The following is a 27,932-nucleotide window of genomic DNA, read 5'->3' on the forward strand; positions in this document are numbered from 1 at the left end:
GGCACACGCCGCGGCACGGCTGCACTGCCGGCCATTACACACAGGGTTGAGCACTGAGCTCCCCCGGGGCGGCACACGCCGCGGCACGGCTGCACTGCCGGCCATTACACACAGGGTTGAGCACTGAGCTCCCCCGGGGCGGCACACGCCGCGGCACGGCTGCACTGCCGGCCATTACACACCGGGTGGCAGCATTGAGCTCCCACGGGGCCTCTGGGCACGGTTGAGGCAGCAGCCGCCATCCCCGCAGAGCCCCACCGGCCAAGCCCGGACACGCCCCCCCCCCAAAAGCCCCGCGCTGCCCCGCCGGTGGCCACCCCCCCAAGCCACGCGCAGCTCCAGCGGCTGCTATAGAGAAACCCCACAAAGCAGCAGAGACTGGCACTGACCTGGGACACAGCAGAAGAGCTCCAACCTCTACCAGCCACGACCCTGCACTGAGCCATTTTAAAGCATCTGGCGCCATATTGTTGAGGGCGGTGCCATGCTGGGGGGTGGGGTGCAGGCTGGGGGGCGGTGACACGCTGGGGGGGGCGGCGCCACGCGGGAGGGGGGGCGGCGCCACGCGGGTGGGGGGCGGCGCCACGCGGGGGGGGGCGGCGCCACGCGGGGGGGGCGGCGCCACGCGGGGGGGGGCGGCGCCACGCGGGGGGGGGCGGCGCCACGCGGGGGGGGGGCGGCGCCACGCGGGGGGGGGGGCGGCGCCACGCGGGGGGGGGGCGGCGCCACGCGGGGGGGGGGGCGGCGCCACGCGGGGGGGGGAGCGGCGCCACGCGGGGGGGGGGCGGCGCCACGCTGGCGGGGGGGCGGCGCCACGCGGGGGGGGGGCGGCGCCACGCGGGGGGGGGGGCGGCGCCACGCGGGGGGGGGGCGGCGCCACGCGGGGGGGGCGGCGCCACGCGGGGGCGGGCGGTGCCACGCGGTGGGGGGCGGCGCCACGCGGGGGGGGGCGGCGCCACGCGGGGGGGGGGCGGCGCCACGCGGGGGGGGGCGGCGCCACGCGGGGGGGGGGCGGCGCCACGCGGGGGGGGGGCGGCGCCACGCGGGGGGGGGGGCGGCGCCACGCGGGGGGGGGGCGGCGCCACGCGGGGGGGGGGGCGGCGCCACGCGGGGGGGGGAGCGGCGCCACGCGGGGGGGGGCGGCGCCACGCGGGGGGGGGGCGGCGCCACGCTGGCGGGGGGCGGCGCCACGCGGGGGGGGGGGCGGCGCCACGCGGGGGGGGGGGCGGCGCCACGCGGGGGGGGGGCGGCGCCACGCGGGGGGGGCGGCGCCACGCGGGGGCGGGCGGCGCCACGCGGTGGGGGGCGGCGCCACGCGGGGGGGGGGGCGGCGCCACGCGGGGGGGGGCGGCGCCACGCGGGGGGGGGGCGGCGCCACGCGGGGGGGGGGCGGTGCCACGCGGGGGGGGCGGCGCCACGCGGGGGGGGGCGGCGCCACGCTGGGGGGGGCGGCGCCCCGCTGGCGGGGGCGGCGCCCCGCTGGCGGGGGCGGCGCCCCGCTGGCGGGGGCGGCGCCCCGCTGGCGGGGGGCGGCGCCACGCTGGCGGGGGCGGCGCCACGCTGGCGGGGGCGGCGCCACGCTGGCGGGGGCGGCGCCACGCTGGCGGGGGCGGCGCCACGCTGGCGGGGGCGGCGCCACGCTGGCGGGGGCGGCGCCACGCTGGCGGGGGCGGCGCCACGCTGGCGGGGGCGGCGCCACGCTGGCGGGGGCGGCGCCACGCTGGCGGGGGCGGCGCCACGCTGGCGGGGGCGGCGCCACGCTGGCAGGGGCGGCGCCACGCTGGCGGGGGCGGTGCCTGCGTTGTCACCTCACGCTCAGCTTTCCATGGTTTTTATTCCCCTCCAAGACAACACGTTGAGTTCTGAGCAGCTGAGGAGCCCTGGGGAACACCTGTACAGAAATGTTCCTCCAAGAGCTGTCAGAAAAACGTTCGTTCCGCCAGCACTGCCGGCCGTTACACACCGGGTGGCAGCATTGAGCTCCCACGGGGCGGCACACGCCGCGGCACGGCTGCACTGCCGGCCGTTACACACCGGGTGGCAGCATTGAGCTCCCACGGGGCGGCACACGCCGCGGCACGGCTGCACTGCCGGCCGTTACACACCGGGTGGCAGCACTGAGCACCTCCCTGGGCGTGGGCAGCAGCCGGGCCCCCACGTGGGTTTTATTTTCCAACGCTAAAAGCCTTTTGGAAGCAGAGAGGGCAGACAGGGGTCGTTTCCAAAGCTTTCTTACGCACCAGTCACTCCAAGCCCTCCCTCTCCAGCTGCAAACCAGAGGTTTGCCTCCGCCTCGCCTCACCCCAGTACTTACACTTTTACAGATAGTGTGGTCCCCTCGGAGAATTTTCAGCACTTTAGGGGGGGGCCCCCAGTCCTCGCTCACCTGCTCCTCTGCTGCAGCAGCCCCCTGCCCCACGTGGCAGAACCGGCCCACCCACAATCCCCCCACTCCCTTTGATTCACCCCCAAAAAGGCACAAAATAAAGCAAACTGCCCAGCCAGCACCTCCTGCCTTTCACAGCAAGGACTGAACATTGCAGCTTTGGCCAAGACTATCAGCCCAAAGGAAGGCCTGGCCCCTGGGGAGCTAAATGCAAGTGAACTATCTGACACCACCACAGTCCTGTGAATGTTGCAAAGCAGTAGTGCATGCAGTATAATAATTCGAAAGTTAAGGGCTGCTCAAGCTTTACACAAAGTATCCTATTCAGTTTTGGGTTCCACTTAACACAAAGTAAAAGTGTAAAAGGTCAGAGGGAAAGCCAACTCTACCTCTGAACTACAGCAAGAAATACTGGAATCAAGGGGCCCTTTCTTCTGCTACTAATACATGAAGAGAACATGAAAACTGATGGGCTAAACCAACAGGGCAAGATTAGAATAACTAGTAGAGAGAACGGAAGATACAAAGCTTCAACTGCATCTGTTTAGCAACGACTCCTACCAGATAACTTCCATGCCATAACTTTGCTGAATTCAAACAAGCCAGCTGGTGAAGCGTCTCGCTTACAGGCGGCCGACGAGGAGACGTGCAGAAGGCAGAGGCGAGCGAACAAGTCCTGAGCTTTGCTGCAGGCTGTCCTGCGGCTCCCCCTACTGACGCTTTCCCGTACACCACCGCAGAAGGAGTTGGGTGAATTTTGTCTCAAACCCATTAAACCCTTTGGTGGTTTCAGCTTCCCGAGGATGTGTCGGCACAAGTCCTTGTCGGGGCACCGCAAACAGGGAGAGACAAAGCTCCGAGATCCAGGAAGAGGACGGCTGAGCAGACACTCCTAAAGAGAGAAACTTCATCAGCTGAACCTCACACTTCTCCCAGCTTTGCAACAGCAAAGAACTTTGTGAACAACACAGTGGTGCTCCTAAGGAGGTCACCAGCTTGCAAGTTACAGGAGAAATAAAAACCTTTTTATTACAGAAGCACTGGCAAAAATTTACGGACAGGAACAGCAGACGAGGAAATTCTGCGATTGAGCTAACGATAGACATCGGGCCTAGGATCTGGCTACCCTGACAAAGGATGCCAACAGGACAGAGTGAGGCCTCAGCAGCACTCCCAAAAAGCCCCACAGAGAGCCACAGGCTCTGGCCCGTGCCCACACCTACGGGCCGGCCCTCCTGGCAGCAGCGCAACACCACCTCTTCAGGAGCCCAGGGACTGACCTCAGCCCCCTAAGGGCCAGGCAAGGTTGGTTCCTGTCAGCTGCCTAAAGCAGCCTCCCCAGCCCTGCTTACAGGGACCTTGGGCTGCTGCTGGGGACAGAAGGGGGATGGAGGGCTCCACAACTCGTCACACAGGCCCCGAGTACAAGGCTGTTAAGCTGACAGGGTGCCAAGGGAACAGGCTGCCATGAAGGCACAGACCCAGGCCCTGAACTACAGGGTGGTCACCTTGCCGCAGCAACACGACCCAGCGGCTTCGCTGCGTCCGACGAATAAAAGGAGGAAGTTCCGCAGGAACAGAAGGGAAAACCTTTTCACTGTGTGTGCCAGAGCCCTGGAGCAGGCTGCCCAGAGAGTTAGTGGAGTCTCTGGAGACATTCAAAACCTGCCCCAGGTGATCCTGCACTGGCACAGGGGTTGGACCGGATGCTATTTTGGGGTCCCTTCCAACCCCTAACACTCAGTGATTCTGTGATTAGCTATGCTGGTGACAGAGTCTCACTGAGTGCTCTTTAAAATGTTTTTCTTTTCTTTCAGCCTAGGAGTTTCATATTTAAATAGACCTTCTGCTCTGTCTTCCCCCTTCCTTCTTCCATCTTGCGTCTAAACACTAGGAGAGCTTGATGAGCTGTATCCTGGGCGTCCCAACGTAACACATCTCAACTGCATACATGGATTTTGTAATCTTTTGCCCCATTGCTCGCACAGGGTGGATTAAGTTCATTACTTATAGCTCGTCAGGACAGCTGTTGAAGTGTCCTGTGCAATGCAGGAGGAGTTGAATCCCATAGGAAACCACATTACTGTGCTTTGTCAGCCTGGTTATGGTCAGAAACCTCCTTCATTTTTTTTTCTCTTAAACAGATATATCACATGAGTCCCCAGAATTAATTTGCCTCTTCTCATAATTATTTCTTTAAAACTGTCTTAGAAGTGTCTCTGTCCTTCCCTCTCTCTAGATACTGGCCTCCTGAGCCCACGGCAGACTTGCACAGAGCTACTGCGAGCACCACTCTGCACGGCCTCTGGGGGGCTTTCAAGCACAGGCACCCCAGGAGAATCCAAACCTAACCTTGCAGCTGGCCTTAGAGCTCCTCTTTGGAAAACTGTCGCTGCCAGGGCCCACAAACCAACGTCCTCTGTCGGCAAACCGGATGTAAGGGCTGAAAAGTGTCAACGGAAACCGTAATCGGATGGCCCAGGAAGATCCTGCCGGTCTGAACACACCGGACCTGGAATGCACAAAGAAACTCTGTTAACAACTGTCTGTGCGTCTGCTCATAGCTTGAGGAGTAACAGAGCAGAACCAATTCCCAAAAGGTTTTCACTGCGTTCCCAGGGCAAGTAGAGGCTTGCTCTGGCTGTAGTTAATACCTAGAAATTCCTATCAAAATCTTTGCAGCACAACAAGAAAAAAACCAAACCAACCAAACCACAAACTGCTTTATATTATTAAGTAGGAACTCGAAAGCTTACAGGAACTGTGGGGATTTTTTTATGACAAATTATTCCTTTTCTTTTTTTCAGTGAGCAATTGGGTTTCCAACAGCTCCACATTCTGACACCAAAGCACCCCGCTCCGTGTCAGGGCTTGTGGCTGAGGCCGAATACAAATCTGCAACTGGTCCTCAGGCAAAGCAGTTAAGCTCCCTGAAAAAAAAGGAAAGAAAGCAAGAGTGAGTCAACCATAAAAACAAGACCTAACCAAACCCCCAAAGCCATTTTGTCAGGAAGTCGCCTCCACTATCACCCGCCACATGCTGAAATTCCCTTCCCCTGGGGCTCCTGCTTGGCCCACAGCTGGGGAACATAAAGCAAGGCACAGCCCTGTGGGTACCTGCTGCCCTGGAGCCACCAAAACCGGAGCACCCAGTCACTACCAATCCCACAGCAGACCCAAGATACAACAGGGACTCCATAGAGACTCCAAAACCTCACTGAGAACCCCCCAACTCCTTCAGGACCCCCACAGATTCTCCAACTTAGATGCCCACAAAACCCCTTTGGTTGCACCCAAACCCCCCATCTGAAACACCCAGCTCCACTTTAGGTACCCCCAGATGCTTCCAATGTCCCCAGACCCGCTGGTGGACCAGCCCAGAACCCCCTGACACTATCCCAGACCCTTTCAGGGGGCTCCACACCCCTACTAGATGCCCACAAAACCCCTTCACACGCCAAAAGAAACCTTTACCTGCCTCCAAACCCCATTAGGGGGCCACTTAGCAGCGGGTGGCAGCAACCAAGTCTGTTGCTCTCACCAATTAAACCCTTTGGTGCTCTCAGCTCTCTGACCCTGTGTCAGTGCAAGTCCTTGTCGGCCGGCACCTTCGTGCTGATCCAGGCGGAGAGAGAACTGCCAGGAACACAGCTTCGCCGCTCCGCTTGCGGCACGCCTGCTGCCGAGGGCAGCCTCGTCCGCAGCCTGCCCGAGAGGAACACGGCCCCCGGGGCCGGGGGACACACAAAAGCCTTCCACAAAGGAAACAAGGGAAGTCTCTTGGCCACTCTTCACGTGCCGAGTGCGATTGTCATGTGGAACACACCGCGGCATCTGGAACGAGTTTAAGTCCAGGTCTATGGCAGCACAGAGGTTCCTGGAATATCCCGGTACATCGATCCACAGGAGGTTGTCTTTCGGTCCCCAGTCTGATGCTTTGCAGCACAGCCATCACACCATTTCTCTCGAGTGCTTTGAACTGACAATTCATGCAGGAGAATAAAACCAAACAGGAGTAAGCAGCTTGGAAAAGAACTTTGATCATCACCGGGCCCAACAAGAGGACACAGTCTCAGGCTGCACCAGGGGAGGTTTAGGCTAGAGGTTAGGAAGAGGTTCTGCACAGAGAGAGTGATGGCCCATTGGAATGGGCTGCCCAGGGAGGTGCTGGAGTCACCATCTTTGGAGGTGTTCAGGAGGAGACTGGATAGGGTGCTTGGTTGCATGGTTTAGTTAATTAGGTGGTGTTGGATGATAGGTTGGACACGATGATCTTGAAGGTCTCTTCCTACTCGGTCTGGTCTATTCTATTCTATTCCATTCCATTCCAACACCATCTAATCAACTAAACCATGGCACTGAGTGCCTCATCCAGTCTCTTTCTAAACACTTCCAGTGATGGTGACTCCCTGGGCACCACCTCCCTGAGCAGCACGTTCCAAAGGCCAATCTCTCTTTCAACCTGCTCTATTCTATTCTATGAAGACCTTCTTCCTAACATCCAGCCTAAACCTCCCCTGGCACAGCTTGAGACTGTGTCCTCTTGCTCTGGTGCTGCTTGCCTGGGAGAAGGGACCAACCCCCACCTGGCTACAACCAGAACTGAGGGGACTGCAATCTTTGCAGCTTCAGCTTTCCTTCTCTGCTACTTCTTTTTTCAGATGGATTTTTTTTCAAAGGGACTGCTGGACAGCAGAACAGGATGGATGGCTGGGCCCCAAGAGCGGTGGGGAACAGAGTTAAACCCAGCCGGTGGACGGCCGGGCACGAGTGGTGTTCCCCAGGACACCCCTTGTGAGAGAGTGAGTCCAGAGAAGGGCCACAAAGCTGGTGAGGGGTCTGGATAACAAGCCTTACGAGGAGTGGCTGAAGGAACTGGGACTGTTTAATCTGCAGAAGAGGAAGCTGAGGGAATTAAGGTATGGTCTGGCTTCAGCTCTCAACTAGTTCCACGTTGAGCAAGGACAGCTTGTACTCACAGAAGGCACTGGCTGCTTGGGTTCAAGGTTCCTGCAGAGCTCAGGCTATCTCTCTTCATTAGTGAGGTCGTCCTGTCACCTAGGCAGAGAGAAGAAAATGCAGCTATGAAATTAGACCACTGGAATCGTGAGACTCGTTCTGTGTGCGACTCCAGGAGAATCCAAACCTAACCTTGGAGCTGCCCTGAAGAGCTCCTCTTTGGAAAAGTCTCGCTGCCGGGCCCCACAAACCCCACACCCTCTGTCAGCAAACCGGATGTACGAGCTGAAGAGTGTCGACAGAAACTGTACGTGGACAGCTCAGGAAGGTCCTGCCAGTCCCAGCACACCAGACCTGGAATGATCAAAGAAAGTCCGTTAACAGCTGTCTGTGTGTCTGCTCATAGCTTGAGGAGAACCCCCCAACTCCTTCAGGACCCCCCCAGATTCCCCAACTTAGATGCCCACAAAACCATTTTGGAGGCACCCAAACCCCCCATCTGATACGCCCAGCTCCGTTTTAGGTACCCCCAGACGCTTCTAATGTCCCCAGACCCGCTGGTAGACCAGCCCAGAACCCCCTGACACTATCCCAGACCCTTTCAGGGGGCTCCACACCCCTTCTAGATGCCCACAAAACCCCTTCACATGCCAAAAGAAACCTTTACCTGCCTCCAAACCCCATTTGGGGGCCACTCAGACCCCTTAGCAGCGGGTGGCAGCAACCAAGTCTGTGGCTCTCACCAATTAAACCTGGATGTTAGGAAGAAGGTCTTCATAGAATAGAATAGAGCAGGGTGAAAGAGAGATTGGCCTTTGGAATGTGCTGCCCAGGGAGGTGGTGGAGTCACCATCACTGGAAGTGTTTAGAAAGAGACTGGATGAGGCACTCAGTGCCGTGGTTTAGTTGATTAGATGGTGTTGGAATGGAATGGACCGGACCAGGTTGGAAGAGACCTTCAAGATCATTGTGTCCAACCTATCATCCAACACCACCTAATCAACTAAACCATGCAACCAAGCACCCTATCCAGTCTCCTCCTGAACACCTCCAAAGATGGTGACTCCACCACCTCCCTGGGCAGCCCACTCCAATGGGCAATCACTCTCTCTGTGCAGAACCTCTTCCTAACCTCTAGCCTAAACCTCCCCTGCCACAGCTTGAGACTGTGTCCTCTTGTTCTGCTGCTGCTTGCCTGGAAGAAGAGACCAACCCCCACCTGGCCACAACCTCCCTTCAGGGAGTTGCAGAGAGCAAGAAGGTCTCCCCTGAGCCTCCTCTTCTCCAGGCTAAGCAACCCCAGCTCCCTCAGCCGCTCCTCACAGGCCTGTGCTCCAAACCCCTCCCCAGCTTTGTTGCCCTTCTCCGGACTCCTTCCAGCAACTCAACGTCTTGCTTAAACGGAGGGGCCCAGAACTGGACACGGGACTCAAGGTGTGCCCTAACCAGTGCCAAGTGCAGGGGCAGAATGACCTCCCTGCTCCTGCTGGCCACACTGTTCCCGATATTGGCCAGGTTGCCAGTGGCCTTCTTGGCCACCCGTGCACGCTGCTGGTCACGACCAGAAGACAGGGATCAGAAGAGTCTTTGGCCAAGCTGTAAACCTCTTCCTAACATTCAGCCTAAACCTCCCCTGGCACAGCTTGAGACTGTGTCCTCTTGCTCTGGTGCTGCTTGCCTGGGAGAAGAGACCAACCCCCACCTGGCTACAACCAGAACTGAGGGGACTGCAATCTTTGCAGCTTCAGCTTTCCTTCTCTGCTACTTCTTTTTTCAGATGGATTGTTTTTCAAAGGGACTGCTGGACAGCAGAACAGGATGGATGGCTGGGCCCCAAGAGCAGTGGGGAACAGAGTTAAACCCAGCCGGTGGACGGCCGGGCACGAGTGGTGTTCCCCAGGACACCCCTTGTGAGAGAGTGAGTCCAGAGAAGGGCCACAAAGCTGGTGAGGGGTCTGGATAACAAGTCTTATGAGGAGTGGCTGAAGGAACTGGGACTGTTTAATCTGCAGAAGAGGAAGCTAAGGGAATTAAGGCGTGGTCTGGCTTCAGCTCTCAACTAGTTCCACGTTGAGCAAGGACAGCTTGTACTCACAGAAGGCACTGGCTGCTTGGGTTCAAGGTTCCTGCAGAGCTCAGGCTATCTCTCTTCATTAGTGAGGTCGTCCTGTCACCTAGGCAGAGAGAAGAAAATGCAGCTATGAAATTAGACCACTGGAATCGTGAGACTCGTTCTGTGTGAGACTCCAGGAGAATCCAAACCTAACCTTGGAGCTGCCCTGAAGAGCTCCTCATAGCTTGAGGAGTACCAGAGCAGGAACAATTCCCAAAAGGTTTTCACTGCATTCCTAGGGCACTTGAAGGATTGCCCTGGCTGTAGTTAATACCTAGAAATTCCCCTCAAAATCTTTGCAGCACAGCAAGGAAATTGAGGGATGGGAAGGCAATATGTACTTACACGTTAGGCAAGAATTGGCTTTGCAAACTAATCTCTCTAACTGTTGGATATGCACTGAACTTCCTCGAGGCCAAATGAGGACCCCTTTCTTTGGGGAAGCCTCAATGAATTGGACTTGGGGGGCATCAGACTGGGTGACTACATCTGAGAGTAACTTCCACAATTGTCAGCATGGGAAAGATAGCTCAGAAAGCCTGGGTCCAAAGTTTGCCTTAAGAAAATATAGTATAGGAATATACTGTTGGCTGTGAGAAAGGGGGGAATTGACGAACAGAAAAGTCTCATTAACAGAACCACAGAGTTGATAAGAATTTTCCGCTTGTTAGCTGAAATGCTGGGACGCAGGGAGGAGGAGAGGGGCTGGCAGACAGCCTTTGGATAGAGAAGGAATAACAGGATTTGTCAGTGATTCACTTCTGTTAGTCTTGGACAAGATGCTCTTTTGTATACGATAAAGGACACCTGCATGATATGTATACTTCTGCTCTTTTAGATAGATAAGCTTTGTATAGATAGGCAGCATCTGGACCTCTGTCATTATAGACAGATAACTTTTTGTATAAAAGTTTGCCCAAACCTCTCTGAAGACACACAGCTCTTTTGAAATGATCCTACCTGTGTCAGGCGCCAGAATAGAAGCACGATACAAGAGACTTACTGAGTCTCTTGTGTGTCTTTCTCTAAGTCATTATCAACGCTGTTTGCAGCACAAACCCAAACCCAAACCCACCCCGAGACACCCCCAGCTCCCACGGGAGCCTGCAGAGACCTCCCAAAGGGTCCGTCGGAGGTGCCCAGCTGCCTCTCCACGACCCTTGATCCTTTCAGATGGCCCCACCAGAACTTTACATATCCCCAGACCCTTTTAGGTGTCCCCAGACCTCCTCCGTCACCCCCAAAAGCCCTGCCGATGGCCCCAGACCACCTTCAGACGCCGGAAGGAACACACCTGGGAGTCCCGGGCCGGCAGCGACACCGGAAACCGCACTGCGAGCTCCCCGAATGCGCCAGGACGCCTTGCCCCGCCAAAGGACGGCGGTTCGCAGGCACCCTGGGGCACAGAACGGCGTCAGGCGCCGAATCAGGGCTCTCCGCCACCGCTCCGGCTCCAAAGCTGCTCAGCGCGGCGCCCGCCCCCCCGGCCAGAAAAGCGGGGCGCAGCCCGCGAGGAGGGCGCGTGCGCGGGACCGGACCCGCTGCGGCGCGGGCGCCGTATCCATAGCGACCACCGGGACGCTGCCCCCCTGGCGCGAGCAGAGCCGGGCTAGGGCGCAGGCGCCGTATCCATAGCGACCACCGGGACGCTGCCCCCCTGGCGCGAGCAGAGCCGGGCTAGGGCGCAGGCGCTGGACCCATAGCGACGCTCGACTCAAGCTCTCCGCTCTTCCCCTAAGAATTTTCGAGCATTCAGCGCAGTTAGGCTGCAGAAATTAGCTCCCCCGGGGCGGCACACGCCGCGGCACGGCAGCACTGCCGGCCATTACACACAGGGTGGCAGCATTGAGCTCCCACGGGGCGGCACACGCCGCGGCACGGCTGCACTGCCGGCCATTACACACCGGGTGGCAGCATTGAGCTCCCCCGGGGCGGCACACGCCGCGGCACGGCTGCACTGCCGGCCATTACACACCGGGTGGCAGCATTGAGCTCCCACGGGGCGGCACACGCCGCGGCACGGCTGCACTGCCGGCCATTACACACAGGGTTGAGCACTGAGCTCCCCCGGGGCGGCACACGCCGCGGCACGGCTGCACTGCCGGCCATTACACACAGGGTTGAGCACTGAGCTCCCCCGGGGCGGCACACGCCGCGGCACGGCTGCACTGCCGGCCATTACACACAGGGGTGAGCACTGAGCTCCCCCGGGGCGGCACACGCCGCGGCACGGCTGCACTGCCGGCCATTACACACCGGGTGGCAGCATTGAGCTCCCACGGGGCCTCTGGGCACGGTTGAGGCAGCAGCCGCCATCCCCGCAGAGCCCCACCGGCCAAGCCCGGACACGCCCCCCCCCCCAAAAGCCCCGCGCTGCCCCGCCGGTGGTCACCCCCCCAAGCCCCGCGCAGCTCCAGCGGCTGCTATAGAGAAACCCCACAAAGCAGCAGAGACTGGCACTGACCTGGGACACAGCAGAAGAGCTCCAACCTCTACCAGCCACGACCCTGCACTGAGCCATTTTAAAGCATCTGGCGCCATGTTGTTGAGGGCGGTGCCATGCTGGGGGGGTGGGGTTCAGGCTGGGGGGGGCGGTGCCACGCGGGAGGGGGGGCGGCGCCACGCTGGCGGGGGCGGCGCCACGCTGGCGGGGGCGGCGCCACGCTGGCGGGGGCGGCGCCACGCTGGCGGGGGCGGCGCCACGCTGGCGGGGGCGGCGCCACGCTGGCGGGGGCGGCGCCACGCTGGAGGGGGCGGCGCCACGCTGGCGGGGGCGGCGCCACGCTGGCGGGGGCGGCGCCACGCTGGCGGGGGCGGCGCCACGCTGGCGGGGGCGGCGCCACGCTGGCGGGGGCGGCGCCACGCTGGCGGGGGCGGCGCCACGCTGGCGGGGGCGGCGCCACGCTGGCGGGGGCGGCGCCACGCTGGCGGGGGCGGCGCCACGCTGGCGGGGGCGGCGCCACGCTGGCGGGGGCGGCGCCACGCTGGCGGGGGCGGCGCCACGCTGGCGGGGGCGGCGCCACGCTGGCGGGGGCGGCGCCACGCTGGCGGGGGCGGCGCCACGCTGGCGGGGGCGGCGCCACGCTGGCGGGGGCGGCGCCACGCTGGCGGGGGCGGCGCCACGCTGGCGGGGGCGGCGCCACGCTGGCGGGGGCGGCGCCACGCTGGCGGGGGCGGCGCCACGCTGGCGGGGGCGGCGCCACGCTGGCGGGGGCGGCGCCACGCTGGCGGGGGCGGCGCCACGCTGGCGGGGGCGGCGCCACGCTGGCGGGGGCGGCGCCACGCTGGCGGGGGCGGCGCCACGCTGGCGGGGGCGGCGCCACGCTGGCGGGGGCGGCGCCACGCTGGCGGGGGCGGCGCCACGCTGGCGGGGGCGGCGCCACGCTGGCGGGGGCGGCGCCACGCTGGCGGGGGCGGCGCCACGCTGGCGGGGGCGGCGCCACGCTGGCGGGGGCGGCGCCACGCTGGCGGGGGCGGCGCCACGCTGGCGGGGGCGGCGCCACGCTGGCGGGGGCGGCGCCACGCTGGCGGGGGCGGCGCCACGCTGGCGGGGGCGGCGCCACGCTGGCGGGGGCGGCGCCTGCGTTGTCACCTCACGCTCAGCTTTCCATGGTTTTTATTCCCCTCCAAGACAACACGTTGAGTTCTGAGCAGCTGAGGAGCCCTGGGGAACACCTGTACAGAAATGTTCCTCCAAGAGCTGTCAGAAAAACGTTCGTTCCGCCAGCACTGCCGGCCGTTACACACCGGATGGCAGCATTGAGCTCCCCCGGGGCGGCACACGCCGCGGCACGGCTGCACTGCCGGCCGTTACACACCGGGTGGCAGCATTGAGCTCCCCCGGGGCGGCACACGCCGCGGCACGGCTGCACTGCCGGCCGTTACACACCGGGTGGCAGCACTGAGCACCTCCCTGGGCGTGGGCAGCAGCCGGGCCCCCACGTGGGTTTTATTTTCCAACGCTAAAAGCCTTTTGGAAGCAGAGAGGGCAGACAGGGGTCGTTTCCAAAGCTTTCTTACGCACCAGTCACTCCAAGCCCTCCCTCTCCAGCTGCAAACCAGAGGTTTGCCTCCGCCTCGCCTCACCCCAGTACTTACACTTTTACAGATAGTGTGGTCCCCTCGGAGAATTTTCAGCACTTTAGGGGGGGCCCCCCAGCCCTCGCTCACCTGCTCCTCTGCTGCAGCAGCCCCCTGCCCCACGTGGCAGAACCGGCCCACCCACAATCCCCCCACTCCCTTTGATTCACCCCCAAAAAGGCACAAAATAAAGCAAACTGCCCAGCCAGCACCTCCTGCCTTTCACAGCAAGGACTGAACATTGCAGCTTTGGCCAAGACTATCAGCCCAAAGGAAGGCCTGGCCCCTGAGGAGCTAAATGCAAGTGAACCATCTGACACCACCACAGTCCTGTGAATGTTGCAAAGCAGTAGTGCATGCAGTATAATAATTCGAAAGTTAAGGGCTGCTCAAGCTTTACACAAAGTATCCTATTCAGTTTTGGGTTCCACTTAACACAAAGTAAAAGTGTAAAAGGTCAGAGGGAAAGCCAACTCTACCTCTGAACTACAGCAAGAAATACTGGAATCAAGGGGCCCTTTCTTCTGCTACTAATACATGAAGAGAACATGAAAACTGATGGGCTAAACCAACAGGGCAAGATTAGAATAACTAGTAGAGAGAACGGAAGATACAAAGCTTCAACTGCATCTGTTTAGCAACGACTCCTACCAGATAACTTCCATGCCATAACTTTGCTGAATTCAAACAAGCCAGCTGGTGAAGCGTCTCGCTTACAGGCGGCCGACGAGGAGACGTGCAGAAGGCAGAGGCGAGCGAACAAGTCCTGAGCTTTGCTGCAGGCTGTCCTGCGGCTTCCCCTACCCTCTTTCCCGTACACCACCGCAGAAGGAGTTGGGTGAATTTTGTCTCAAACCCATTAAACCCTTTGGTGGTTTCAGCTTCCCGAGGATGTGTCGGCACAAGTCCTTGTCGGGGCACCGCAAACAGGGAGAGACAAAGCTCTGAGATCCAGGAAGAGGACGGCTGAGCAGACACTCCTAAAGAGAGAAACTTCATCAGCTGAACCTCACACTTCTCCCAGCTTTGCAACAGCAAAGAACTTTGTGAACAACACAGTGGTGCTCCTAAGGAGGTCACCAGCTTGCAAGTTACAGGAGAAATAAAAACCTTTTTATTACAGAAGCACTGGCAAAAATTTACGGACAGGAACAGCAGACGAGGAAATTCTGCGATTGAGCTAACGATAGACATCGGGCCTAGGATCTGGCTACCCTGACAAAGGATGCCAACAGGACAGAGTGAGGCCTCAGCAGCACCCCCAAAAAGCCCCACAGAGAGCCACAGGCTCTGGCCCGTGCCCCACCTACGGGCCGGCCCTCCTGGCAGCAGCGCAACACCACCTCTTCAGGAGCCCAGGGACTGACCTCAGCCCCCTAAGGGCCAGGCAAGGTTGGTTCCTGTCAGCTGCCTAAAGCAGCCTCCCCAGCCCTGCTTACAGGGACCTTGGGCTGCTGCTGGGGACAGAAGGGGGATGGAGGGCTCCACAACTCGTCACACAGGCCCCGAGTACAAGGCTGTTAAGCTGACAGGGTGCCAAGGGAACAGGCTGCCATGAAGGCACAGACCCAGGCCCTGAACTACAGGGTGGTCACCTTGCCGCAGCAACACGACCCAGCGGCTTCGCTGCGTCCGACGAATAAAAGGAGGAAGTTCCGCAGGAACAGAAGGGAAAACCTTTTCACTGTGTGTGCCAGAGCCCTGGAGCAGGCTGCCCAGAGAGTTAGTGGAGTCTCTGGAGACATTCAAAACCTGCCCCAGGTGATCCTGCACTGGCACAGGGGTTGGACCGGATGCTATTTTGGGGTCCCTTCCAACCCCTAACACTCAGTGATTCTGTGATTAGCTATGCTGGTGACAGAGTCTCACTGAGTGCTCTTTAAAATGTTTTTCTTTTCTTTCAGCCTAGGAGTTTCATATTTAAATAGACCTTCTGCTCTGTCTTCCCCCTTCCTTCTTCCATCTTGCGTCTAAACACTAGGAGAGCTTGATCAGGTGTATCCTGGGCGTCCCAACGTAACACATCTCAACTGCATACATGGATTTTGTAATCTTTTGCCCCATTGCTCGCACAGGGTGGATTAAGTTCATTACTTATAGCTCGTCAGGACAGCTGTTGAAGTGTCCTGTGCAATGCAGGAGGAGTTGAATCCCATAGGAAACCACATTACTGTGCTTTGTCAGCCTGGTTATGGTCAGAAACCTCCTTCATTTTTTTTTCTCTTAAACAGATATATCACATGAGTCCCCAGAATTAATTTGCCTCTTCTCATAATTATTTCTTTAAAACTGTCTTAGAAGTGTCTCTGTCCTTCCCTCTCTCTAGATACTGGCCTCCTGAGCCCACGGCAGACTTGCACAGAGCTACTGCGAGCACCACTCTGCACGGCCTCTGGGGGGCTTTCAAGCACAGGCACCCCAGGAGAATCCAAACCTAACCTTGCAGCTGGCCTTAGAGCTCCTCTTTGGAAAACTGTCGCTGCCAGGGCCCACAAACCAACGTCCTCTGTCGGCAAACCGGATGTAAGGGCTGAAAAGTGTCAACGGAAACCGTAATCGGATGGCCCAGGAAGATCCTGCCGGTCTGAACACACCGGACCTGGAATGCACAAAGAAACTCTGTTAACAACTGTCTGTGCGTCTGCTCATAGCTTGAGGAGTAACAGAGCAGAACCAATTCCCAAAAGGTTTTCACTGCGTTCCCAGGGCAAGTAGAGGCTTGCTCTGGCTGTAGTTAATACCTAGAAATTCCTATCAAAATCTTTGCAGCACAACAAGAAAAAAACCAAACCAACCAAACCACAAACTGCTTTATATTATTAAGTAGGAACTCGAAAGCTTACAGGAACTGTGGGGATTTTTTTATGACAAATTATTCCTTTTCTTTTTTTCAGTGAGCAATTGGGTTTCCAACAGCTCCACATTCTGACACCAAAGCACCCCGCTCCGTGTCAGGGCTTGTGGCTGAGGCCGAATACAAATCTGCAACTGGTCCTCAGGCAAAGCAGTTAAGCTCCCTGAAAAAAAAGGAAAGAAAGCAAGAGTGAGTCAACCATAAAAACAAGACCTAACCAAACCCCCAAAGCCATTTTGTCAGGAAGTCGCCTCCACTATCACCCGCCACATGCTGAAATTCCCTTCCCCTGGGGCTCCTGCTTGGCCCACAGCTGGGGAACATAAAGCAAGGCACAGCCCTGTGGGTACCTGCTGCCCTGGAGCCACCAAAACCGGAGCACCCAGTCACTACCAATCCCACAGCAGACCCAAGATTCAACAGGGACTCCATAGAGACTCCAAAACCTCACTGAGAACCCCCCAACTCCTTCAGGACCCCCACAGATTCTCCAACTTAGATGCCCACAAAACCCCTTTGGTTGCACCCAAACCCCCCATCTGAAACACCCAGCTCCACTTTAGGTACCCCCAGATGCTTCCAATGTCCCCAGACCCGCTGGTGGACCAGCCCAGAACCCCCTGACACTATCCCAGACCCTTTCAGGGGGCTCCACACCCCTTCTAGATGCCCACAAAACCCCTTCACACGCCAAAAGAAACCTTTACCTGCCTCCAAACCCCATTAGGGGGCCACTTAGCAGCGGGTGGCAGCAACCAAGTCTGTTGCTCTCACCAATTAAACCCTTTGGTGCTCTCAGCTCTCTGACCCTGTGTCAGTGCAAGTCCTTGTCGGCCGGCACCTTTGTCCTGATCCAGGCGGAGAGAGAACTGCCAGGAACACAGCTTCGCCGCTCCGCTTGCGGCACGCCTGCTGCCGAGGGCAGCCTCGTCCTCAGCCTGCCCGAGAGGAACACGGCCCCCGGGGCCGGGGGACACACAAAAGCCTTCCACAAAGGAAACAAGGGAAGTCTCTTGGCCACTCTTCACGTGCCGAGTGCGATTGTCATGTGGAACACACCGCGGCATCTGGAACGAGTTTAAGTCCAGGTCTATGGCAGCACAGAGGTTCCTGGAATATCCCGGTACATCGATCCACAGGAGGTTGTCTTTCGGTCCCCAGTCTGATGCTTTGCAGCACAGCCATCACACCATTTCTCTCGAGTGCTTTGAACTGACAATTCATGCAGGAGAATAAAACCAAACAGGAGTAAGCAGCTTGGAAAAGAACTTTGATCATCACCGGGCCCAACAAGAGGACACAGTCTCAGGCTGCACCAGGGGAGGTTTAGGCTAGAGGTTAGGAAGAGGTTCTGCACAGAGAGAGTGATGGCCCATTGGAATGGGCTGCCCAGGGAGGTGCTGGAGTCACCATCTTTGGAGGTGTTCAGGAGGAGACTGGATAGGGTGCTTGGTTGCATGGTTTAGTTGATTAGGTGGTGTTGGATGATAGGTTGGACACGATGATCTTGAAGGTCTCTTCCAACTCGGTCTGGTCTATTCTATTCTATTCCATTCCATTCCATTCCAACACCATCTAATCAACTAAACCATGGCACTGAGTGCCTCATCTAGTCTCTTTCTAAACACTTCCAGTGATGGTGACTCCCTGGGCACCACCTCCCTGAGCAGCACATTCCAAAGGCCAATCTCTCTTTCAACCTGCTCTATTCTATTCTATGAAGACCTTCTTCCTAACATCCAGCCTAAACCTCCCCTGGCACAGCTTGAGACTGTGTCCTCTTGCTCTGGTGCTGCTTGCCTGGGAGAAGAGACCAACCCCCACCTGGCTACAACCAGAACTGAGGGGACTGCAATCTTTGCAGCTTCAGCTTTCCTTCTCTGCTACTTCTTTTTTCAGATGGATTTTTTTTCAAAGGGACTGCTGGACAGCAGAACAGGATGGATGGCTGGGCCCCAAGAGCGGTGGGGAACAGAGTTAAACCCAGCCGGTGGACGGCCGGGCACAAGTGGTGTTCCCCAGGACACCCCTTGTGAGAGAGCGAGTCCAGAGAAGGGCCACAAAGCTGGTGAGGGGTCTGGATAACAAGCCTTACGAGGAGTGGCTGAAGGAACTGGGACTGTTTAATCTGCAGAAGAGGAAGCTGAGGGAATTAAGGTATGGTCTGGCTTCAGCTCTCAACTACTTCCACGTTGAGCAAGGACAGCTTGTACTCACAGAAGGCACTGGCTGCTTGGGTTCAAGGTTCCTGCAGAGCTCAGGCTATCTCTCTTCATTAGTGAGGTCGTCCTGTCACCTAGGCAGAGAGAAGAAAATGCAGCTATGAAATTAGACCACTGGAATCGTGAGACTCGTTCTGTGTGCGACTCCAGGAGAATCCAAACCTAACCTTGGAGCTGCCCTGAAGAGCTCCTCTTTGGAAAAGTCTCGCTGCCGGGCCCCACAAACCCCACACCCTCTGTCAGCAAACCGGATGTACGAGCTGAAGAGTGTCGACAGAAACTGTACGTGGACAGCTCAGGAAGGTCCTGCCAGTCCCAGCACACCAGACCTGGAATGATCAAAGAAAGTCCGTTAACAGCTGTCTGTGTGTCTGCTCATAGCTTGAGGAGAACCCCCCAACTCCTTCAGGACCCCCCCAGATTCCCCAACTTAGATGCCCACAAAACCCCTTTGGAGGCACCCACACCCCCCATCTGATACGCCCAGCTCCGTTTTAGGTACCCCCAGACGCTTCTAATGTCCCCAGACCCGCTGGTAGACCAGCCCAGAACCCCCTGACACTATCCCAGACCCTTTCAGGGGGCTCCACACCCCTTCTAGATGCCCACAAAACCCCTTCACATGCCAAAAGAAACCTTTACCTGCCTCCAAACCCCATTTGGGGGCCACTCAGACCCCTTAGCAGCGGGTGGCAGCAACCAAGTCTGTTGCTCTCACCAATTAAACCTGGATGTTAGGAAGAAGGTCTTCATAGAATAGAATAGAGCAGGTTGAAAGAGAGATTGGCCTTTGGAATGTGCTGCCCAGGGAGGTGGTGGAGTCGCCATCACTGGAAGTGTTTAGAAAGAGACTGGATGAGGCACTCAGTGCCGTGGTTTTGTTGATTGGAATGGGATGGAATGGAATGGAATGGACCGGACCAGGTTGGAAGAGACCTTCAAGATCATCGTGTCCAACCTATCATCCAACACCACCTAATCAACTAAACCATGCAACCAAGCACCCTATCCAGTCTCCTCCTGAACACCTCCAAAGATGGTGACTCCACCACCTCCCTGGGCAGCCCATTCCAATGGGCAATCACTCTCTCTGTGCAGAACCTCTTCCTAACCTCTAGCCTAAACCTCCCCTGCCACAGCTTGAGACTGTGTTCTCTTGTTCTGGTGCTGCTTGCCTGGAAGAAGAGACCAACCCCCACCTGGCTACAACCTCCCTTCAGGGAGTTGCAGAGAGCAAGAAGGTCTCCCCTGAGCCTCCTCTTCTCCAGGCTAAGCAACCCCAGCTCCCTCAGCCGCTCCTCACAGGCCTGTGCTCCAAACCCCTCCCCAGCTTTGTTGCCCTTCTCCGGACTCCTTCCAGCAACTCAACGTCTTGCTTAAACGGAGGGGCCCAGAACTGGACACGGGACTCAAGGTGTGCCCTAACCAGTGCCAAGTGCAGGGGCAGAATGACCTCCCTGCTCCTGCTGGCCACACTGTTCCTGATACTGGCCAGGTTGCCAGTGGCCTTCTTGGCCACCCGTGCATGCCGCTGGTCACGACCAGAAGACAGGGATCAGAAGAGTCTTTGGCCAAGCTGTAAACCTCTTCCTAACATTCAGCCTAAACCTCCCCTGGCACAGCTTGAGACTGTGTCCTCTTGTTCTGGTGCTGCTTGCCTGGGAGAAGAGACCAACCCCCACCTGGCTACAACCAGAACCGAGAGGACTGCAGTCTTTGCAGCTTCAACTTTCCTTCTCTGCTACTTCTTTTTTCAGATGGATTTTTTTTCAAAGGGACTGCTGGACAGCAGAACAGGATGGATGGCTGGGCCCCAAGAGCGGTGGGGAACAGAGTTAAACCCAGCCGGTGGACGGCCGGGCACGAGTGGTGTTCCCCAGGACACCCCTTGTGAGAGAGCGAGTCCAGAGAAGGGCCACAAAGCTGGTGAGGGGTCTGGATAACAAGCCTTATGAGGAGTGGCTGAAGGAACTGGGACTGTTTAATCTGCAGAAGAGGAAGCTGAGGGAATTATGGTGTGGTCTGGCTTCAGCTCTCAACTACCTCCACGTTGAACAAGGACAGCTTGTACTCACAGAAGGCACTGGCTGCTTGGGTTCAAGGTTCCTGCAGAGCTCAGGCTATCTCTCTTCATTAGTGAGGTCGTCCTGTCACCTAGGCAGAGAGAAGAAAATGCAGCTATGAAATTAGACCACTGGAATCGTGAGACTCGTTCTGTGTGCGACTCCAGGAGAATCCAAACCTAACCTTGGAGCTGCCCTGAAGAGCTCCTCATAGCTTGAGGAGTACCAGAGCAGGAACAATTCCCAAAAGGTTTTCACTGCATTCCTAGGGCACTTGAAGGATTGCCCTGGCTGTAGTTAATACCTAGAAATTCCTCTCAAAATCTTTGCAGCACAGCAAGGAAATTGAGGGATGGGAAGGCAATATGTACTTACACGTTAGGCAAGAATTGGCTTTGCAAACTAATCTCTCTAACTGTTGGATATGCACTGAACTTCCTCGAGGCCAAATGAGGACCCCTTTATTTGGGGAAGCCTCAATGAATTGGACTTGGGGGGCATCAGACTGGGTGACTACATCTGAGAGTAACTTCCACAATTGTCAGCATGGGAAAGATAGCTCAGAAAGCCTGGGTCCAAAGTTTGACTTAAGAAAATATAGTATAGGAATATACTGTTGGCTGTGAGAAAGGGGGGAACTGATGAACAGAAAAGTCTCATTAACAGAACCACAGAGTTGATAAGAATTTTCTGCTTGTTAGCTGAAATGCTGGGACGCAGGGAGGAGGAGAGGGGTTGGCAGACAGCCTTTGGATAGAGAAGGAATAACAGGATTTGTCAGTGATTCACTTCTGTTAGTCTTGGACAAGATGCTCTTTTGTATACGATAAAGGACACCTGCATGATATGTATACTTCTGCTCTTTTAGATAGATAAGCTTTGTATAGATAGGCAGCATCTGGACCTCTGTCATTATAGACAGATAACTTTTTGTATAAAAGTTTGCCCAAACCTCTCTGAAGACACACAGCTCTTTTGAAATGATCCTACCTGTGTCAGGCGGCAGAATAGAAGCACGATACAAGAGACTTACTGAGTCTCTTGTGTGTCTTTCTCTAAGTCATTATCAACGCTGTTTGCAGCACAAACCCAAACCCAAACCCACCCCGAGACACCCCCAGCTCCCACGGGAGCCTGCAGAGACCTCCCAAAGGGTCCGTCGGAGGTGCCCAGCTGCCTCTCCACGACCCTTGACCCTTTCAGATGGCCCCACCAGAACTTTACATATCCCCAGACCCTTTTAGGTGTCCCCAGACCTCCTCCGTCACCCCCAAAAGCCCTGCCGATGGCCCCAGACCACCTTCAGACGCCGGAAGGAACACACCTGGGAGTCCCGGGCCGGCAGCGACACCGGAAACCGCACTGCAAGCTCCCCGAATGCGCCAGGACCCCTTGCCCCGCCAAAGGACGGCGGTTCGCAGGCACCCTGGGGCACAGAACGGCGTCAGGCGCCGAATCAGGGCTCTCCGCGACCGCTCCGGCTCCAAAGCTGCTCAGCGCGGCGCCCGCCTCCCTGGCCAGAAAAGCGGGGCGCAGCCCGCGAGGAGGGCGCGTGCGCGGGACCGGACCCGCTGCGACCGGACCCCATAGCGACCACCGGGACGCTGCCCCTCTGGCGCGAGCAGAGCCGGGCTAGGGCGCAGGCGCCGTATCCATAGCGACCACCGGGACGCTGCCCCTCTGGCGCGAACAGAGCCGGGCTAGGGCGCAGGCGCCGTATCCATAGCGACCACCGGAACGCTGCCCCTGTGGCGCCAGCAGAGCCGGGCTAGGGCGCAGGCGCCGGATCCATAGCGACGCTCGAGTCAAGCTCTCCGCTCTTCCCCTAAGAATTTTCGAGCATTCAGCGCAGTTAGGCTGCAGAAATTAGCTCCCCCGGGGCGGCACACGCCGCGGCACGGCTGCACTGCCGGCCATTACACACAGGGTTGAGCACTGAGCTCCCACGGGGCGCTATACGCCGCGGCACGGCTGCACTGCCGGCCGTTACACACAGGGTGGCAGCACTGAGCTCCCACGGGGCGGCACACGCCGCGGCACGGCTGCACTGCCGGCCGTTACACACCGGGTGGCAGCATTGAGCTCCCCCGGGGCGGCACACGCCGCGGCACGGCTGCACTGCCGGCCGTTACACACCGGGTGGCAGCATTGAGCTCCCCCGGGGCGGCACACGCCGCGGCACGGCTGCACTGCCGGCCGTTACACACCGGGTGGCAGCACTGAGCACCTCCCTGGGCGTGGGCAGCAGCCGGGCCCCCACGTGGGTTTTATTTTCCAATGCTAAAAGCCTTTTGGAAGCAGAGAGGGCAGTCAGGGGTCGTTTCCAAAGCTTTCTTACGCACCAGTCACTCCAAGCCCTCCCTCTCCAGCTGCAAACCAGAGGTTTGCCTCCGCCTCGCCTCACCCCAGTACTTACACTTTTAAAGATAGTGTGGTGCCCTCGGAGAATTTTCAGCACTTTAGGGGGGGGCCCCCAGCCCTCGCTCACCTGCTCCTCTGCTGCAGCAGCCCCCTGCCCCACGTGGCAGAACCAGCCCACCCACAATCCCCCCACTCCCTTTGATTCACCCCCAAAAAGGCACAAAATAAAGCAAACTGCCCAGCCAGCACCTCCTGCCTTTCACAGCAAGGACTGAACATTGCAGCTTTGGCCAAGACTATCAGCCCAAAGGAAGGCCTGGCCCCTGAGGAGCTAAATGCAAGTGAACTGTCTGACACCACCACAGTCCTGTGAATGTTGCAAAGCAGTAGTGCATGCAGTATAATAATTCGAAAGTTAAGGGCTGCTCAAGCTTTACACAAAGTATCCTATTCAGTGCCAGAGTGTGTGCCAGAGCCCTGGAGCAGGCTGCCCAGAGAGTTAGTGGAGTCTCTGGAGACTTGAAATCCGACAGGAATTGGGGAGTTTTTTATGACAAATTATTCCTTTTCTTTTTTCCTTCTTTTGGTGTCATACCAACTAATAGTAGTCCACTGGCCAACTTGCCCTCCAGTTTTCTGGCTGAGCATGTGGCATAGCCTTGCTAAGTTAGAAAATCCTTGCTGAGAATGCAATGTGCTCAGCAGGAATTAAAACATCCCTGCATTATCAACACTGTTTGCAGCACAAATCCAAATCCAAACCCCTAACCCTAAACCCTAACTCTGACCCCTAACCCTAACCCCTAACCCTTCAACCCTACTCCTACCCCTTGCCCCTCTGACGCCCCTGACCCCCGACCCCCTGACCCTTGACGGGGGGGGGTGGGGTTTAGAGATAAGGCCTAGCTTTCCCTTCCACACAAAGAGGAAAAAATCCTCAGCTAACTCAGTTGGAGAAGCCAAAGGGATGCTATGTTTACAAGCAATGTGAAAATGCAGGTTGTATATATACACAATACAGACAGTATTTACAATATATACACAGAAATATACAGCAAAGAAAAAAGAATACAGGAATGAAATTCCCTCCTCTGGACAGAGGCTCTGAACAGAGCCTAGCAAAGCTGCTTCCCCCATGCACAAGGGCAAGAGAAGCCCCTAGCTGGGCTGTTAACACACCTTTTAAGGGGTTCTGATGGCATCTGAGGTGGCTCTGGGGGCATACGGAGAGCCGAAGGGAGCCGAGCCGCCCTTTCAGGGGAAGAAAATCCTCCCGCTTCCCTGAGAGTGGAAAGAAATTTTGACAACATACCTATAAAAGGTGAATCAATTACAAACAGTGGACTTACCTTTGTCTGTACCAGGGAGAATTTGTCATTCTTTATTTCTTTTTTATTTGTTGGGGGGTTATTCTTTGTTTCTTTGCTTTTGGATGGAAAGTCCTCTGAACAGAGCCTAGCAAAGCTGCTTCCCTATGCACAAGGGCATGAGAAGCCCCTAACTGGGCTGTTAACATGCCTTTTAAGGGGTTCTGATAGCATCTGAGGGGGGTCTAGGGGCCCCAAAGGAATATTTTAGTTGGACATTTCAGGGCGCCTGCCCCCACCCAATGGCAACTACTCCTAACCATCCAACAAAAATACTCACAGGAGACCCTCCATTGGCACCCACATGTGCCTAACTTCCCTTTGGATAGCCCCACATCCATGACAGATGCACACAGACCCCCTTAGGAGAGGTGGCAACACTGAGCAGTTAGGGGGGTGTCTCTTGCCTCCGTGCATGGGAAGCACCCCGCTGGCCTCTGTTCAGAAGGTTTTCCATTCCAATAAAAAACAACCCAACACCAAAACCAATGAGTATTTAAAAACCCTACAACACAGACCAAGGAAAATCCATTAGTTGTGTACTAGAGATACACACTATGTTTACATATTTCAGAACCCCATGTAGCTCATTTCAAAGCCTCTTTTCAGACAAATTAATACCACAGTTCTACACCTAGTTAACAGCAGAGCTATGAAGTTGGAGGTGGGGGGGTCAGGGTTAGCTGGCCTCTGAGATTTTAATCCCCTCCAAGAACATGCAAGCACTTCAAACAAGCTGATACAGAAGAACCCCAGAGAGCAGCAGAGGCTGGCACTTACCTGGAAGTGAGCCCAAGGAAACCAGGAAAAAGCTGAGCGAAGAGCCAACCTCAGCAAAGCCGGGCACCACCAAGAGGAGCTGAGCCCCACCAAGCCCACACCGTTTCAGTTCAGCTCATCTCCTCTCTCTATTTCATTTCAGGGAACCCCACACCATTTCAGTTCATCTCAGTCTCAGGCTGTGCCAGGGGACATTTAGGTTGTATGTTAGGAGGAAGTTCGCAGTATCACACTACCACTAAGGTTGGAAGAGACTTTGAGAATCATCGAGTCCAACCTGTCACCACAGACCTCATGACTAGACCATGGCACCAAGTGCCACATCCAATCCCCTCTTGAACACCTCCAGGGATGGTGACTCCACCACCTCCCTGGGCAGCACATCCCAATGATGAATGACTGTCTCAGTGAAGAACTTTCTTCTCACCTCAAGCCTAAACTTCCCCTGGCGCAGCTTGAGACTGTGTCCCCTTGTTCTGGTTGCCTGGGAGAAGAGACCAACCCCTTCCTGGCTACAATCACCTTTCAGGTAGTTGTAGAGGGCAATGAGGTCACCCCTGAGCCTCCTCTTTTCCAGGCTAAGCAACCCCAGCTCCCTCAGCCTCTCCTCACAGGGCTTGTGTTCAAGGCCTCTCCCCAGCCTTGTTACCCTTCTCGGGACACATTCAAGTGTCTCTATGTCCTTCTTAAACTGAGGGGCCCAGAACTGGACACAGTACTCAAGGTGCAGCCTAACCAATGAAGAGTACAGGGGCACAATGACCTCCCTGCTCCTGCTGGCCACACTATTCCTAATACAGGCCAGATGCCATTGGATGCCTTTCTCCCTCAAAGGGCTTCGTCCGCCTCTGGCCGTGCTCTTCATGGAGACATGGCACCGCAGAACGGAACTCCCTCTCGCTACGTAGATATTTTCTACGTCTCGGTCGTGACCACACTCACATGCACACTCAAAACATCAACAAGGTGTCAAACATAAGTTCCTTCAGGAGCTTCCCCTGGTTCCACATAGGCAATGCTACAATACCTTAGGTTCTTCACAGATGCCCCCAAACCCATGCACATAAACTACAAACAGTGCCATTAATGATTTAAACAGTGCCTGTAATAAAACCGTAAGAGAAACAATGCTTAGTGGAACCCCCTGGTTCCACCCCGAGGGCTCTTTTACCTGTGGCAGCAATTTGCCTTTCTCCCTTGTAGGATGCCCTCTTAGGGCTTACACATTACCCCTTTCCCTTTACAGCAAACCTTTTCCTGCCTGGGGGCTCTTGTCTGTTCCTGTGGTGATCTGAGTGAGTTAAAGGAGCTCTGCCTGAGAAGCCTCTAAGGGGGCACCCAGAGAGGTCCTGTTCCTCAGCAGGTCCCGCAGCCAAACAGAGAGGGGTCCTGCCACGGTCCTCAGAAACTGATCTGGGGGAAAAGACAAACGCCACAACTCAGATAACTGACAGAGTTCTATAGGCCTCACTACAGCCCTGGACACTGGTGTAGGATCTCTCCTACAGACCTCAGTGCCAAGCAGTTTCACAAACTCAACTTACTTCCATGAAAGGGGAAGTTGGACTATTTCCCAGAAGTCTGTTGCATATTTTCCTGGTTTCTGCAGGTAGTTTTCCTCCTTTTCTTACCAGCCACTTATGTGAACTCTTAGGGCTTTTAATCCCCTCCTGGAACATTCAGGTTTATCAAACCTTCAGAGCACCTACACAGGAACCGCAGAGAGCAACAGAGGCTGGCACTAACCAGGTGCAGAGCTGAGCCGGACGAAGGGAACCCACAGAAGCTAGAAGAAGCTGAGCAGAGAGCAGACCTCAGCAGAGCCAGCTGGCACCCGGGGGAGCCAAGCCCCAGCGTGCCCAGAGAGAAGTAGCCCAGCTTGACGGAGCCGAGCCGGACAGAGCCACTGTCTGTTCAGGGGAAGGAAATCCTCCGGCTTCACAGAGAGCCAAGCCAACTCACCCTAAGACTACAAATCTCTCCTGTTCATATAGATAGTCAGGAATGGCACTAATTGCCAGGTAACAAGGCTTTGAACTCACCCCTGCTGTGTCTTTTCTGTTACACACAAAGGCTGCTAGAAGGTAGAAGCCAATTCCAAGGAGAGCAAAACAGTTTGAAAACAAAACTATAAAATGGGGCTCAATGAATTAAAGGCAGGAAACCCTCCTCTGTGTGTGTCAGGAGGGGGTGTCTTTGTTTTTCACCTTTATTCTTTGTCCTGAGGTTTCTTTGGGATTTTGTCTCTTTAATTTGAATGGAAAAAACCTCTGAGGAGAGCCCAGCAAAGCCTCCCCCCACACACAGGGGTGAGAACCCCCTCCCTGGTCAGTGCTGCCCCTGCTATTAAGAGGCCTGCTGGCATCTAAGGTGGATCTGGGTGTATCAAATGGGAATTTGGGCACACAGAAAGGGATGTGGGAAGCCTCTGGAGGGGCTCCAAAAGGACCTTTCAGTTGGATCCAACTGAAGCCACCGCCAAGCCAGCCACCTCACCCACCCCCCCCCAACAACAGAGGCCGCCACCACCAAGCCAGTCCCCAGGGAGTGTACCAGACTCAGTTTCCCAGGGGGAAAACACCCCTCAGGGAGGGCAAAGCACTTGCAAGCCCTCCACCCTGTTTTTAGAATGGGCGTTAAGCCACCACAATCCACCCCTCTGTTCCACTTCCACTCTCCTGTCACAGCCCCTTCATCCATTCGAATCCTCGATGCAAGTCCCTGGTTATCCCAGCTCGTTCTTTCTC

At 56.9% G+C, this 27,932-nt stretch overlaps 2 long non-coding RNA genes across 2 annotated transcripts; both read right to left on the bottom strand.

Annotated features, from left to right (window-relative positions):
- Nucleotides 1–2,214: 2,214 nt before the first annotated feature.
- Nucleotides 2,215–7,693, bottom strand: LOC137448107 (uncharacterized). Its single transcript, XR_010988984.1, has 6 exons — nucleotides 7,538–7,693; nucleotides 7,366–7,444; nucleotides 5,861–6,365; nucleotides 5,143–5,316; nucleotides 4,739–4,898; nucleotides 2,215–3,278 (listed from the first exon to the last, which is right to left on the bottom strand). It is a non-coding gene; the product is annotated as an uncharacterized lncRNA (long non-coding RNA).
- Nucleotides 7,694–13,874: 6,181 nt separating this feature from the next.
- Nucleotides 13,875–18,937, bottom strand: LOC137448236 (uncharacterized). Its single transcript, XR_010989017.1, has 6 exons — nucleotides 18,782–18,937; nucleotides 18,610–18,688; nucleotides 17,100–17,604; nucleotides 16,382–16,555; nucleotides 15,978–16,137; nucleotides 13,875–14,518 (listed from the first exon to the last, which is right to left on the bottom strand). It is a non-coding gene; the product is annotated as an uncharacterized lncRNA (long non-coding RNA).
- Between the last annotated feature and the right edge of the window lie 8,995 nt (nucleotides 18,938–27,932).

This window comes from Melanerpes formicivorus, unplaced genomic scaffold (assembly GCF_026170545.1).
Source record: "Melanerpes formicivorus ecotype bairdi unplaced genomic scaffold, bMelFor1.0.p_v2 SCAF_23, whole genome shotgun sequence".
In the NCBI taxonomy this organism is placed as follows: Eukaryota; Metazoa; Chordata; class Aves; order Piciformes; family Picidae; genus Melanerpes; species Melanerpes formicivorus.